Consider the following 5,381-nt stretch of genomic DNA (forward strand, 5'->3'; position numbering starts at 1 on the left):
CTTGAATAGAAGACTTAGGGCGCAATCCTAACCCCTTACATCAGTGCTTTCCAGCACTGGCATAGTGGTGCCAATGTAACATGTGCTGCATCCTGCAGTTGGGTGTCACTCATGGAGGCCTCCTCAAAGTAAGGAAATGTTTGTTTTCTTACCTCAGAGCTGCATTGCCCTTATGTCAGCGCTGGAAAGCACTGACATAAGGAGTTAGGTTTGCACCCATAGAGTACAATGAGTCCTGAATATTGCAGGTGGCAGGCAAAAGGATGCTTTTGCCTTATTTACTCTCAGACATAGAATTACAACATGCTTCAAACTGCATGTAAGGTTACTAAAAGGTCAGGTGTGAAACACATTCTCACTGCCCAATAACCAGAACCGTTTTCTGTAGGGCAAAAAGCAAGCCCTTTAAATACAATCATAGTAATATTGATGCCAGCCCCCTTTATGCAACAGCATGTGTTTTGTTCCCAAGCCCTATTAGTATTATATAGAGTAGCCCATAATGGATCGCCTTCATCTCAGACACTGTGGCTCCAGCTTTTCTTCCTAGAATGTTGGCAAGTCTTCCTGCAAATTTCCATTGTATAAATCTTGTTGCCAATATGACTCATCAGGATAGCTTCTTCGCAGAACTGCATATCGATTTCTGTGGGCTGCGTTTTGGGGAACTAGATGATACGCAGTGATCTGTTTCACCAGGAATTCAGTGTGAATGATCTAGTTCAGAATCCACAGTTGACTGCTGTTGGCTTTACGGCAGCAAGACCAGCTTTGTTTTATTGCAGGACCGGGTCTATGTGGCAAGACTGAGCGTTTGCTGGGGACACACAATCCTGCCAAAGGGCCACTGCCCTATCACCACTGCCATTCTCACTCAGCACAGCATTCCCAAGAAGGGAAGCCATAGCAGGAAAAAATTCTTTGTTTTCAAACCTCATCTCTTCTCAGTGGTGTTGCTGTGGGGGTGCAGGCCGCACCAGGTGACACGCACAGGGGAGTGACACCACTACTGGCCAAAATTTTTCAAATCTTGGTGTTTTTAAATAATACCAACACGTTATATATCATTCAATGCATAATTTCATGCAGAATCTAATGAAACAAACCACATTGAAATGTCCCTATCCTTTCAAACGTTTTTGCCAAAAAAAACCAGCAGGGGTGGGGCAATGGTGAATTACCATGCCCACCACCTAGGGTGTTTCTCCATCCACTGCATGGAAAGAGGTTCAACATGGGGTGATGCGCTGGCCTCTCACACTGGCTGAAGCAAACCGAAATGATGCCACTGCCTCTTCTAACTGAAGGATGCTTAGTCAAGGTCCCTTACCCTAGCGCGCCCTCCATCCCACAGCACTGCTTTAATGTTTCACTCTTTGCAATCATCAAAGCTGTTAACTCTTCAGTAGATTTTTAAAGCTTAGGTAACTTTTACTCTTCTCTGAATTATCTTGCTGCAGTACTTCTTGATAATATACTGTAATGTGATTGGCTGTTAAACCATGCGTTGTATTCTAAAGTAGGGCAGAGTTTAACCTGTGAACAACCTTCATATGCGGGGGCAGAAATATCTTTGCTAATTGTCAGTGAAGCTTCCTATACTCTCCTGAGCCATAGGAGTTATTGATTTATTAGCACTTTTCACTTGTTCATGTACACGGTAACAGGCCCAGCACTGCAGGTTTTAGTTGATGAAATGTACACAACATTTTGTTAGTCACAAAATAAATTACAGCAGGGGTTGGCAACCTTTTTCTTTAAACAGGCTGAATGTTCATCAGCAGCAACTGTTACCCTGCACATGCCCGATCTTGTCTGATCTTGGAAGCTAAGCAGGGTCAGACCTGGTTAGTACTTGGATGGGAGACCGCCTGGGAATACCGGGTGCTGTAGGCTTATACCATAGTCTTTCGAGACTGAAGGTTGCCAACCATAACCAATGTTCATCAGGGACATCATCATGTCCCTACCAAACTCTCAGGAAGTGGCCCATGCAAAGCTTGGCTTGGGAGACTTCAACTCTGACCCAATTTGCTGCATGCCATATGGGAAATGGCGGAGTCACCTGTCTGGGTTTGTGGAGTCCCTGTGCCTTCTTCTTTGTCTGGCTGCAGTGCCTTCATGGGTCTGGCCAAGTTGGTGCTGGTCACTCCATCTTTGTGAGGGCTCCCTCAAAAACAGGGCACAATGACACCCTTGGTCAAGGCTGCTATAGGCCTTGTTGGGCCGATTTGAGGCAGCAGCAGGCTAGTGTCTGACACGGGGAAAAACACCAAAAAAGGATGGGTTTGTCAGCAACTGGGCACATCTTGTTTATTTCTATAATGCTCAGTTTTATGCAAATATCTTAAAACGGGGGGGGGGCATAAGGTAGGTAGAGAACTACTATTAAATGTCTGAATGACTTATTGTAGATTAGTTAAAAAGGTTCCAATAAAAAAACAAAGTAGCTCTCACAAGCCTGAAGCCTGCTCACTCTCCAAGTATTAAGACTTTGCATGCATTTACTTCAATTTCACTATGTTAATAAATATTAATAAGCAACTTGGGCATGTTTGATAAAGATAGCACTTTCTTGGCTTAAACAGACCAGCCAAATTATTGTTAAAACGGTGCTGTGTCTCTGTCTAAGGCATCTGCTTGAGAAGAATCTTGATGGAAGGCCTTTCATCCTGACTTCTCATATTTGACCAGCTTCAAGGAGGAGAAAATGGGGGCGGGGAAGGCTGCAGACACATTCTGAGCTAAATAATTGCTCTTACGCTGAGACGGAGTCAGTCTGCAGTGGAAGGCGGATGGGGAAAGGGCTGCAGCGCATACAGATGAAGGGAAGATGAGGGTGAAGCCTGCAGCAGGAACTCTGCATCCTGAAGCACAGGGCCGCATTGTAGCGTCATAAACCGTAGCCTCCACTTAAGGAGCCCTGTCAGAAAGGCAAGGAAGAAGAACTTATCAAAAAGACTAGAGCCCCAAAGCAAACATCTTGTGCATATATGCCTGAATGAAATAAATAATGCAGTAGGTGAAGCAAACCCCTCTGTTTGCTGTCAAAGCAATGATACAGCAATCAAGAGAGACTTGCTTACTTTGTTGTTGTTGTTATCCACTTTAATATCAGGATGAACAGATGAGGTGAATTCACATGGGCATATTCATGAACCAAGGGGTATTGCATGTATGAAACAGACATTGCAGATGAAAGACTACAGAGTTCTCCTGTCACCTGCTGTAGCTTCTAGCATAATGCTGGTCAATGGAGGCAGTTTCACACATTCACCTGTAACCAGGTGTGCATTAGAAAATGACATGGGAGGATATCAAAACGTGTGTGTAAAGGCATTTGGAGAACTAGCTCATGGCACACATCAGTGGAAACTGGTATTTAGTGAGAGAGTCAAGGATACATGTGTAATAAATTGCCTAGCCACCACACATGCATACCGGTAAACCCAGTATTAATCGCTAGCTAGACCAGGGAAAACAGAAAGCACAGGGGAAAGATGGAGGGACAGTAGATATACAAAAAGCTGGAGGGAGAAAGAGATGAAGAGCATAACATAAGAAGAGCCCTGCTGGATCTGGCCAAAGGCCCATCTAGTCCAGTTTCCTGTATCTCACAGTGGCCCCACTAAATGCCCCAGGGAGCACACATGACAACAGACACAATCTGCGTCCTAGTGCCCTCCCCTGCATCTGGCAATCAGAGGCAGCCTATTTCTAAAACCAAGAGCTTGCACATACCTACTAGGAGAGAGATTAGCAAGTGGGAAAATGAAGGAACTTATGCAGAAGGGCCAAGTAGGTTGGAATGGGAATTGTGAGGTACTTATTGGGTGAAATGAGAGAGGGAAGGAAAGACTAAAGGAGAGAAGGAAAGAAAGGATGAAAATCCAGCCAAAGTGTAAGACTGGGGTAGGGGACAGAATTCACTCTAGCCTGGAATAGTGACTACAGGCAAAAAGTGGGCGCCAACATAAGCCATTAAGCACTTTGCTCACGGGGGGAGGGGGGAGGCTCACCCTCCATAGCATCACTCTTAACGGATCAGTGCAGAAGCTTGCATAGGTGACTGCTTCCTAAATGAGGGCATCTTCCCTACTTGGCAAGAAGAAAAGGTCCAGGGAACAGAAGGCCTGCCTGAACTTTGAGAGGCTGCCATGACAGCTGAGAGAATCCTCAAAAAGGAAACTTGGGGCTGGGGCTAGTCCAGCTGTGAGGTGAGCTGATAACATTTCCTCAGGTGGTGGGCTGGGGGAGGTGGTAAGCTGGTGGGAGTGCCATGTACCTCACCTTGCACTTCCCCTGGATCACTGGGGGACTAGCACCAGCCTCACAGGCTAGAAGAAGTTGGAGAGGGCTTCCCCCTTCTTCCAGCATCAGGCTCTCCTTCATCCTAGAAGCAGCAGCATCAGAGCTGGATGTCAGAGGAAGGGGAAGTAAGTACAGCACGGGGTGGGGAGTGACATTGGTGACGACAGCTTGTCCCCCTCTCTTCCAATATCTGGTGCCAATTCTAGTGGTTGATGGAGGGAGGGCTTGGAGCACATAAGAAGAAGTGGTGGTGGTGCTGGCTGTCAGAGGAGGAGGAAAATTCTCATCCTTGTTGCATATGCTCAGACCGCACAAGGATAGGGCTGACAGACAGATGGGGGGTGGGTGGGTACGCACCCCCTTGGGTGCATCACCAATGGTGCTTGCTTGGAGGGGTACACTGTGGGTGGGTGAGCACATGTGCTGACAGTAGTGCTTCCTAAAGTACCCAGTCCCCTGCATCATATGCATTTGTGAGCATCTGGTCAGGAGGGGCAGGAGGTCTGGTCTAGAGGTTAGAGCCTCCATTTGCCTGAAGATAACATCCACAAGGTCGCCAGTTCGAGGCCACCGGCACCGTGCGACCTTGAAGCAGCTGACAAGCTGAGCCGAGCTATTTCCATCTGCTCTGAGCGTGGGAGGATGGAGGCCAGAATGTGAAACCAGATCAGAATGAAACATCTGAATTGTTGTGGCTCTTGAAAGATAGAGCCTTCTTTCAATTGTAAAAATCCCTACGGGGATTTAAATAGCCTGCCTATGTAAACCGCCTTGAATAAAGTCTTGAATAAAGACCAAGAAAGGCGATATATAAATACCTGTATTATTATTATTATTATTATTATTATTATTATTATTATTATTATTATTATCTGTCTCTGAAATTGCTGACACACAGTTCTGTTTGCATCCTGGACCACAATCTGCTCCCTTGCCGCAGTGCTGCCTGAACGTCAGCTGTAGTTTACAGCAGGAAGGCTGGTGGAGAAAAAGAAGACACTGATATTTATTCAGCTGTTTGTCTCACCAAGGCCAGATGGCAGATTACCAGAGCAGAGGAAAACCTCATC

General features: G+C 46.1%; 1 pseudogene; it reads left to right on the forward strand.

The window, feature by feature from the left end:
- The first annotated feature begins 1,776 nt into the window (after positions 1–1,776).
- LOC136637417 (5S ribosomal RNA) lies at positions 1,777–1,896 on the forward strand (annotated as a pseudogene).
- Positions 1,897–5,381: the final 3,485 nt, after the last annotated feature.

Source organism: Tiliqua scincoides, chromosome 1 (assembly GCF_035046505.1).
Source record: "Tiliqua scincoides isolate rTilSci1 chromosome 1, rTilSci1.hap2, whole genome shotgun sequence".
NCBI lineage: Eukaryota > Metazoa > Chordata > Lepidosauria > Squamata > Scincidae > Tiliqua > Tiliqua scincoides.